This window comes from Marmota flaviventris, chromosome 10, assembly GCF_047511675.1.
Source record: "Marmota flaviventris isolate mMarFla1 chromosome 10, mMarFla1.hap1, whole genome shotgun sequence".
NCBI classification, from domain to species: domain Eukaryota; kingdom Metazoa; phylum Chordata; class Mammalia; order Rodentia; family Sciuridae; genus Marmota; species Marmota flaviventris.
In genome coordinates this window covers 31,376,015-31,386,129 of record NC_092507.1, presented here as the reverse complement: position 1 = coordinate 31,386,129, position 10,115 = coordinate 31,376,015, and the positions used below count along the sequence as shown (strand labels likewise).

The 10,115-nt window shown below is 46.5% G+C and overlaps 1 long non-coding RNA gene across 2 annotated transcripts in view; it reads right to left on the bottom strand.

Annotated features, from left to right (window-relative positions):
• Positions 1-524: 524 nt before the first annotated feature.
• The window catches only part of LOC139707246 (uncharacterized), a 59,150-nt gene continuing 49,559 nt past the window's right edge, over positions 525-10,115 (bottom strand). For both annotated transcript variants that reach the window (XR_011708819.1, XR_011708820.1), the window contains one exon: positions 525-772. This is a non-coding gene — a long non-coding RNA (uncharacterized lncRNA). The remainder of the gene's footprint in view (positions 773-10,115) is intronic.

Sequence of the window (10,115 nt, the reverse complement as noted above, 5' to 3'; positions counted from 1 at the left end):
TTAGGAGGGTCTGGCACAGAGGAGGCCTTCCGTGAATAGGCGTTGAATGAAGGAATGAACTCATTTCATCCTCACAACCACCGCAAAGCAGATACTGTTATTCCCATTTTCTGGATGAAGGGAGTGAGGCTCGGAGAAGGGAAGTGAGTAAACTATGTCCCTGAGACTACAGCTGGGGTGTGGATTTGCTCCTTGTACAGTACCCAGGGGCAGGGGAAAACAAACTTGGGGGAAATGACTTCCATTCTCTGAACCTCAATGCCCTCATATCTGAAATGGGAGTAGCTACACTTAACCAGCAGGTAATCAAGATCCCGCAGGTAAGGTGTCCCGCAGAGCCCACGAAAAGGAAGTGGGTGTTCCCTTCAGCCTTCACCTCTGCCTTCAGTTTGCCCTCAAAGTCTAGATTTTGGCAGGACCTCACCTGGGATCCATGATGCCCATAAATCCTTCCTCCTCCTATACCTAGGAAAGGAGAAGTATTCATTTGCTAAGGCTACGGTAACAAAGTGCCACAAAGTAGGTGGCTTAAAACAACAGGAATTTATTGTCTCACAGCTCTGGAGGCTGGAACTCTGAAATCAAGGTGTCGACAGGGCCATGCTGCCTCTGAAAGCTCTGGAGGAGAGCGCTTCCTCACCCCTCCCAGCTCCTGCCGGTTGCTAGCCTTGCCTTGAGATCCTCACTCCAGCCTCTGCCTTCATCTTCAGTGACGCGGCGCTCTTCCTTGCCCGTGTCTTCATACACCTGTCTCCTGGTGGTTCTCCTCTTCCTATAATGACACCAGCCATATTAGATCAGGAGCTCACCCTACCCCAGTATGTCCTCATATTAACTTAGCTAATTACATCTGCAAAGACCATTTCTAAATAAGGGTCACATGGTGAGGTTCTAGGAAGAGCGCAAATTTTGAGGGGATGCTGCTGAATCCAGTACCAGTACCAGAGATCCAAGTTTGAATTCAGGTCCAAATTTGAATTCTGCCTCTTTCACTAAGAAGCTGCTTGACTTTGGGCCTCTCTGAGACTTATGTCTCTTCAACTTCTTAGGGTGGTTGCAGGGAAAATACAACGTGAAAGCTTGCTGACAGTGCCAGCAGAATAAGAATTAGCGTGTCCCCATAGCCTCACTGCCCTGTCATTTCCTGCCCGTCCTGTTCATGTGACCTCTGCTCTGGGTGATCCTGACCCCAGACTTCTCATCTCCATGATCTAATGCAGCTATCAGAACACTGGCTGCAACCTCCTTAGCTAAGTCACTTCTTTCTGGGGCTCCATCGAATGGGTGGGTGGCCTGAAACAGATCCTCTCAAAGCTCCCATCTAAGCCTATGTTCACAGAGCCCTGAGACTGACTTGCAAAATACTAAAGTAGTTTGGAACTCTCAAGAGCCAATCCTGACTGTGAGCAGAAGGAGGCATTGGAAACAACCTGAGGTTTCAAGAAGGTTGGCTCTTCTCACTGCCTGCTTCTCTCCAGGCCCCCAGGCCCACCAGACCATGGTCATAGCAGACTTCCTCAAACCAGTGAGCCTCTGTGTGTGGGGAGCCTCCAGATGTCCATCCGTGGTACCCAGGTGGACTGATTGTTCCCCCTCCCCCCACTGCCTCATCACCATCCAGCACTGGATGATAGGCAGCTATGGAAGGAGGCAGGAAGTACCAAGCCCATGGAGAGGTGCTGTGTGACCTAGACTGGTCACTTACATCACTTTCCCCATCTGCAAAGTGGAAATCAAACCATCTGTGCCTTTAGAGTGGGTACAAGAGTGAGAGGGAGATCCTGTGGCACAGAGAGCTGTGTGACCTGTTATTTCTCTCTCTGGCTGACAACTTGACCTTACCCTCGTTCCCGAGGTGCATGGAAAGTATCAACGCCTCCTCAGCCTGACTCTGGGTCTTAGGACCTTATTGTCTGGGGAATCCTCCAGAAAGGCTGTGGGCTCCAGTGAATTAGGTCATTGGAACAACCAGCCCCATGCAGGTGGCTGACAGGAGGAGGAGGGGGGAAAGCCTGTTCTGTGCCAAGCACGACACTACTGGGTCCTCTCACTGAATCCTGAAAGCCACACTCTGCAGTAGTTGGCACCATTCCCATTTTGCAGATGTGGAAACTAAGGACATCTTAAGAGGAAACCTCACACTGCTGTTGTAAGGATGATGATGATGATGATGACAGCTATGGCCTGAATGTTTAAGTCTCCCTAGAATCCCTAGGTTGAAACGCTCACCCCCGCAATGATTGATATTAAAAGATGAGGCCTGTGGGAGATGATTAAGTCACTGGAATGAAGCCCTCATGAATAGGATTAGTGCCCTTACAAAAGAGAACTGACAGAATGGCGGTCACCAAGAAGATGAATGATAATAAATACCAGCAAGGTTGTGGGGGGAAAAGGTACACTCACTCGGACATTGTTGGGATTGCAGACTGGTACAACCACTCTGGAAAGCAGTATAGAAACTCCTCAAAAAACTAGGAATGGAACCACCTTATGACCCAGCTATCCCATTCCTCAGTATTTATCCAAAACAACTAAAATTACCATGTTACAGCGATACAGTCACCTCAACATTTATAGTAGCACAATTCACAACAGTCGAATTATGGAAGCAACCCAGATGCCTGTCAATAGATGGATTGTTTAGTAAATTGTGATATATATACACAATGGAGCTTCCCTTTCACTCAAGTATTATTTATTTTTGACTGGTTCTACTTATACATAAAGGTGAAATTCCCTGTGGTATATCTATATATGCACATAGCATGATTTTAAAAATTGGTTCCACATTTCATCCCCTTTCCCATCTCCTCTCCTTCTCTTTTGATCTTTTTCTTCTACTCTACTGTTTTTTTCCTAGACCTTTATGATATACAATTCTCCCCTCCTTCTTTCCCCTATTTTGCTCTAACTTCCATAAAGGAGAGAAAATATTCAATCCTTGATTTTCTGAGAATGGCTTAGCATGATATTCTCCATTTCCATTCATTTACCAGAAAATGCCATAATCCATTCTTCTTTATGGCTGAGTAAGATTAGCAGAGTAGGGGAATGAAGGGAGGAAGGAGGGAAAGGAAAAGTGGGGGCATGTGAATTGAAATGTTTGAATTCCATGCAGGTACGATTTTATCGAGATGAACCCAACTACTATGTGTAACTATAATACTCTAACATAAAGAGAAGTTAAATTTAAAAAAGAGGACTCAGAGACTTCTTTTTTCTTTTTGCCATGCGATGTTGCAGTGAGAAGTCAAAGTCTATGAACCAGAAAGTAGGTCCTCACCAGACACCAGATCTGCCAACACCTTGATTTTGAAAGTCACAGTCTATGAGGTTTTATTATATCAGCCCAAATGAAGTAAGACAATGACATAGACAATAATATTCATCAAGTGCTTACTAAGTGCAGCCTGTACACTAAGTGGTTCCACCGTTCTCACTTGAACCTTAATTAACCTTGAGAGCTTGGCATTGTTTTAGAAGGGGCAGCAGGGGCTCAGAGATGTAAACACACTTTCTTCAGGTCACGGAGCCAGGCTCTAAGCCAGGGTGCTCCAACCGCAGGACCTGAGCTTCCACCATTGCAACTGCCTCTCTCATCTGGTTGCTGCCTACACACATGGTGATGTCAGGGAAGGGTGGCATAGACAGCCCAGGCCAAGGGTGGCTGAAAGGGTAGCAGGGATGGGACACTCTGTCTTCTCCTCTGAGCACTTTAAGAAACGGGCTCAGATGGCACCCTCAACTTCTATCTTTTTTTTTTTTTTAAAAAAAAAAGAGAGAGTGAGAGAATTTGTTTTTTAATATTTTTTTTTTTTTTTTTTTTTAGTTTTCGGCAGATGCAACATCTTTGTTTGTGGTGCTGAGGATTGAACCCGGGCTGCACGCATGCCAGGCAAGCACGCCACCGCTTGAGCCACATCCCCAGCCCTCAACTTCTACCCTTGATTCATTGCAATTTAACACTGGAGTTAAATGGAATGAAGACGAGTCATGAATGTGGTCCATCAATGCTGCTTTACCCTTTCTAGGTTCCCAACACCCAAGTGCAGAGAGACGGTCCCTCAGAGGGCCGACCCTGCCTGGAGTCCTGAGCACTGGGTTCAGCCTTCCTGCTCTGTGGCCACTTCTGTTCCTCTAGGTGCTGGGCGTGGCCTGAGCCTGGCCCCAGCACAAGGACCACACTCTCAGCTGCAGCCCACCGTGTGTGTCCAAGTTCCCTCTACAATTGCCATTCAAAGGCCCTTCACCCAGTAAAGGACCCTCACACCATATACACTTCACCCCAAGCCTGACTGTCTTCTGCCTGCTTGTCCTCAACCTTCATTTTATGTCCTGACCTCTGCCACTGAGAGTGGAGTGAGCACAGGGATTGAGCTGAGCCAGCCTGGTGAGAAACCTGGCTGTAACTCAGGCCCTGGGGTGTGTCATCTCCCTGAGCCACCCTCCTGAGCAATGGAGAAGCACTGGCCATTCGTACCTCATGAGACAGTTGTGAGGAAGATGAAAATAATAACGATAAAGGTAATAATAGTGACATTTCTCAAGGGCTGATAGAGTATACTCTCCATGCCAAGTGAGTCCATGGCTTGTTGGATACCTAGTCAACCTGGAGAGCTGGGGACAACTTCATTGTCATTCCCATTTCAGATGAAGACATGATATAAGTTCCTGGCACCCAGTGGGCACTTACAATGGCTGCTTCTCTATGACTTGATTTTTCAACAGTCTGAATTAATAAATGAATCCGCTACATTCAAGCTGAGCCAGGGTAACAGCTGTTCTCACCTGAGATACCTGCAGGGGTCCTGCTCGCTCCAGCTTGGTAAACTGATCACACAGGCTGGTTCCTGGATCTGAGATATCTGACCCTAAGCTCTGATTTGCCAACACCTTGATTTTGAAAGTCACAGTCTATGAGGTTTTATTATATCAGCCCACCAAACTGGAGAAGAGACTGTGCTGGGATCAGAAGATGTGGGCCCCTAGGCCAACCTGGCTAGTGTTTTGCTTCACTCTTCTGAGGCTCATTTTATCCTCTGTTCATATCACAGAGTGGGGCAGTTGTAGGTGCTCCAAACTGTGGTCTCCATGACCTCACCATCCAATTTAGTAACAATCCAAGATCAATCCAAAACGCTGACCAGTTAGTTGTGTTGGGAGGCTTTTTGTTACTGTGACAAAGTACCTGAGATAGTCAACTTATAAGAAGGAAAGGTTAATTTTGTATCATGGTTTCAATCAGTGGTCTTTTGGCCTACATGGCTTTGGCCTGTGGAAAGGCAGCACAGAAGGGCAGGGGGCGTGTGTCAGAGAAGGCTTCTTACCTCATGCTGTCTGGGCAGTGAAAGAGAGGAAGAAGAGGGGCCAGGGTCCTACTGTCTCTTTTCAGTACACACCCCAAATGATCTAACTTCCTTTTACTAGGCTCCACCTCTTAAAAGGGCACAACCTCCAACAGTGCTGTGGGTTGGGGACCAAGCTTTCAACACATGGGATTTTGTGGGACATTCAAAATCTAAACTATACAACCAGCTAAATACACAAAGGGGCCATGAACAAGTGAATAAACCAAGGGCCAATAGAGAGGGGTAAGTGGGCCCGGGCTCTACTGGTGGCCCCTTCGTCCATAAATTGCAGTAGGTACAACCACGGCGCTTTCTGCCTACTGGGAAGCATAGAGCTAAATCGTGTATTCAACTGCAGTAACTATCCTCAGTTTAGGTTTATTGGCTCATTCTCTTTTTCTGTTTTATTACAAAACTCTTACTCCTTTTCCTCGCTTAATGCTCTTATTGTTATTGTATGTGTCATTTTATAAAAATTAGAATCTAACCCAAATCCTCTTTTAAGGGAGTACATGTGGTGGGAATGATGAATGAGGGAGAAAATCCCAGATGCAGAAAGTATGTCACATGTAGGGTGAAGACAGCTCCAGTGCAGTTCCCCCGTATGCCTGATGAACTCTTCGTACCCTTTGAAACTCAGCTGAGCCGTCTGGACCCCTCTGGGTATTGTACTAGTCAGAATTCTCCAGAGAAGGAGAAGCAATAGAAGATGGATAGATAGATGATAGATAGATAGATAGATAGATAGATAGATAGATAGATAGATAATGGGGAATTGGCTCCTGCAATTATGGAGATTGACAAGTTCCACATCACAGCTATAAGCTGGAAACCCAGGAGATCCAGTGGTGTACTTCCAGTCCAAGCCCAGTGACCTAGGAACCAGGGGAACCCATGGTGTATAAATCCTTGTCCAGAGACAGGGAGGTCCCATCCCAAGTGGGCAGGCAGGAAAAGGATAAATCCTCCCTTCCTCCACTTTTTGTTCCATTCAGACCTTCAGCAACTTGAATGGTGCCTGTCCATATTGGGAGTACAATCTCCTTCCCTGAATCCACTGATTCAAATGCTGACTTCATCTGGACACATCTTCACAAAAACACACAGAAATAACATTTAATCTGGGCACCCACTGGCCCAGTCAAGTCGACCCATTAAATTAACTGTCATGGGGCTGGGGTTGTGGCTCAGCGGTAGAGCGTTTACCTTGTACGTGCGGGACCCTGGGTTTGGTCCTCAGCACCACATAAAAAATAAATAAGTAAATAAAGGTATTGTGTCCAACTACAACTGAAAAATAAATATTTAAAAAATTAACTATCAGGACCTGTCAGTCATTCCTCCTCTGGTCCTTGTGTGTTTTTTCTTTTCCATATTCTCTGCTGCAATTTTGTTTCCCTACCTGTTGAAGCACAGGATCTTTGTCTTACTCATTTCTTCCTTGAGCCCAGCTCAGGACCTGAATGGAGAATGGGAAAAGGTAGGGATTGGAACCCATATGAGACTTTGTGTTGGATCTTCCAATAATTCTCTGAGCACCTATAGCATGCCAAGCATGAGGTAGGTGAGTATAAGAATGACATATGCATAAAAATATGTATGCAAAGTGTCTGCTCCAGTGACAGGCACATGACAGGCCCTCAAGAAGTGAGGGAAGTTCATTGAAGGAGATCATGTTATGGCATAATTACACACAGGAAAACCAAGCAACTCTTAAAGGGAACCAGGTAGACTTCTAGGTGCTAACCTAAAGAAGTCAGATGACACCAAGTAAAAAAGAGGTGACAGAAAAATAGTAGTGCTGCTACCTGCCAGGCACTGTGCGTCGTATGGTTCCGTAAATTCACATGCAGAATATTTATACACACATGAATAAGAATTTCCAGAATTCCCCCAAATTGTGAAGAGTAATTAGTTCTAATCAAGAATGATATTAGGGGTCATGGGAAGCTCCCCTTTTACTTTATAAATTTTGTATGGTTGAATATTTTTACAACAAATTAAAAATAATGAAAGACAAATAAAGAGAGCTGCTAGAACGCCTGTCCTCGAGAAAGTTCTTTAGTGAATCAGTGAAAGCGTGCCGATGGAGTCCAGCTGAAGAGCTCAGTGGCTTGGTGTTATATATGCTCCCTGCTCAGTCTGCTGAGTTCCCAGGGGTTGGGAAGTGCTCAGGAGGGTCTTAGGGAAGGTAGCCAGTAAGGTCTCCACTGAGGAGCATGTGACCAGTGGCTAGAGATGCATGCATATCAGCCCCAAGCTCAGGTGTCTGGTCCTCTGCTGGAGCTGGGCCCTGCCCTCTGGGTGGCCCTTGTGATAGAGTCATGAGGATCACACCCCCAGTTCGTGTTCTCAGATCACCAGAGAGCCTCAGGCATCACTGAGACCTTCCCTTTCTGTCCCTTGTGTGAGCAAGAGCTGAGTCTCAGCTGGTGTGAGCACCTGGGCAAGGTGGGCAAGGCTGGCCAGAGAACAGACATCATTTTTCAAATGGCAGCTTTTCCAGGATCAGGGCCTTCCAGTAGGAGTGCAGTGGGGAGAGAGGTCATGGGTCTTGGAGATAGTCAGAGCTGGTTTTGGAGCTTGATACTCATCCTTTGAGACCCTAGAGACTCAACGGACACCTCAGGAAAATAGAGACTTTATAATGCCTACCATGAAGGTAATTGTGACAATTGGAGGTTAGGTGCAAGAATGGTCAAAGAGGTCCCCAACTGACAGAAAGACATAATCCATAGTGTTAGATGAATGTAAGTGGTATCTTTAAAAAGAGAGGGAACTTAGGGACAGGGACAGAGTAGCTAGAGATTTGGACGCTGATCTTTAGGGCTCATGGCATGATATACCTCAGAGGAGAAACCTACACCATATCCAGACAAGAAAAAGTGGAAGAGGCAGCAGTTAAGAACCCACAGCCTGCCGGGTGCAGTGGCGCATGCCCAGTGGCTCCGGAGGCTGAGGCAGGAGGATCATGAATTCAAAGCCAGCCTCAGCAACTTAGTGAGCTAAGAACTCAATGCAACCTGTCTCTAAATAAGAAATATAAAAAGGGCTGGGGACGTGGCTCAGTGGTTAAGTGCCCCTAGGTTCAATCCCCAGTACCAAAAAAAAAAAGTATCCACAGGCAAAGCTGCACACTTAGCTCAGTGGAAGCGCACAGGCCTAGCATGTGCGAGGCCCTGGGTTCCATTCCTAGTACGGCCAAAAAAAAAAAAAGAAAAACCAACTTAAAAGAATCTACATCTGGAGTCTGTCTCTGATGCAAATTTCAGTTCCCAGTTCCCTCAGTTCTAATTGTGCGACCTCTTGAGGCTTCAGATTTTTTGCCATAAAAATGGGGATAATAGTTGCTCCTTCCTCCCAGGGTTGTTATGAGGATTAAGCAAGTACTGCACGCAAATCACAGTGACAGTACCTGACACTGTGTGGGGGTATAAAGCAGAGGGGTCAAGTACTTTCCATCTGAGAGAAAAGGATCCAGATTTCTCAATGGACCTCAGGCTCTGGCTTGGAGAAGAAACTGTCAGAAGGAGGGGGAGTGTGGCTTTGGCAACCACAGTGTGGACTGGTGCAGAGGACAAAGGCCTGAATCAGACAGATGCTAGTGGAATACCATATCACCACTTTCCAACTGTGGAAGTTCAGACATGGTACTATACTTCTCAAAGCTTCGGTGTCCTTATCCGCTCCACCCACCACAAAATGGATTTTGTGCCTGTCTCTGCTCTTCCAGAACACAGTAGAGTGAAACTCCAGACGTCACATTGCCCAAGCTTCTCTCCCCAAATCCTACCCAGGGCCTCATTCTTGACCACAGTCTCACAGGAGGACTGAGCACTGGGTTTGAAGTCTCAAAAGTCATCTTCCAATTCGAAGGCATCACCTGTCACCTGTGGGACTTTAAGCAATGACTGTGCTTGACAGAATCCCCATTGTCACCTCTGGGATAGGGGGAAATCCCCTTCACACACAAGGTTGGCCGGTATTATTGTTTGGATATGAGATGTCCCGTCCCCCCCCCCCCGCCCCGCAAAACTCATGTGTGAGACAGAGCAAGAAGGAGAGAGATTGGGTTGTGAGAGTATTCCACCCAATCAGGGATTTAACCCCCTGGTAGGGATTAACGGAGTGGTGACTAGAGTGATAGGGTGCAGCTGGAGGAGGTGGGAATTGGGGCATAGCTTTGGGGTATATTTGTATCTGAAGACTAGATCTCTCTCACTCTCCCTCTCTCTCCCTCCCTCTCTCCCTCCCTCTCCCTCTCTCTCCCTCTCCCTCTCCGTCCTGATCACCATGATGTGAGCTGCTTCCCTTTGCCACTCCCCACTCCATAATGTTCAGCCTGATCCTGAGCCCGGGGGAATGGAGTCGACCTTCTATGGACGAAGACTTCTGAAACCATGAGCCCTCAAATAAACCTTTCCCCATTTACAGTGGTTCTTTTCAGATCTTTTAGTCACAGCAGTGACATAGCTGACTAAAACAGCAGTGGGAAGACAATGGAGACAGTGGACTGAAGGCGCCTGGTCCGGAGTCGGCAGAAGGCAAGTCTTTGGGTGGTGTTTGCTGGAACTCGTTCTGCAAGTCTTTTATTTATTTATTTATTTTTTGATGCCTACACTTTACAAGTCATTTGAAGAATGACTTAATTTTACTCTTTCAAACCAACTGGTCACCCTGAAATTTGACATGGAAAGAAACTGGCTTGAGCTCTGTGACCTTGGGCAGGTTGCTTTGCCTCTCTGAGCCCCAATTTTCTTAGCT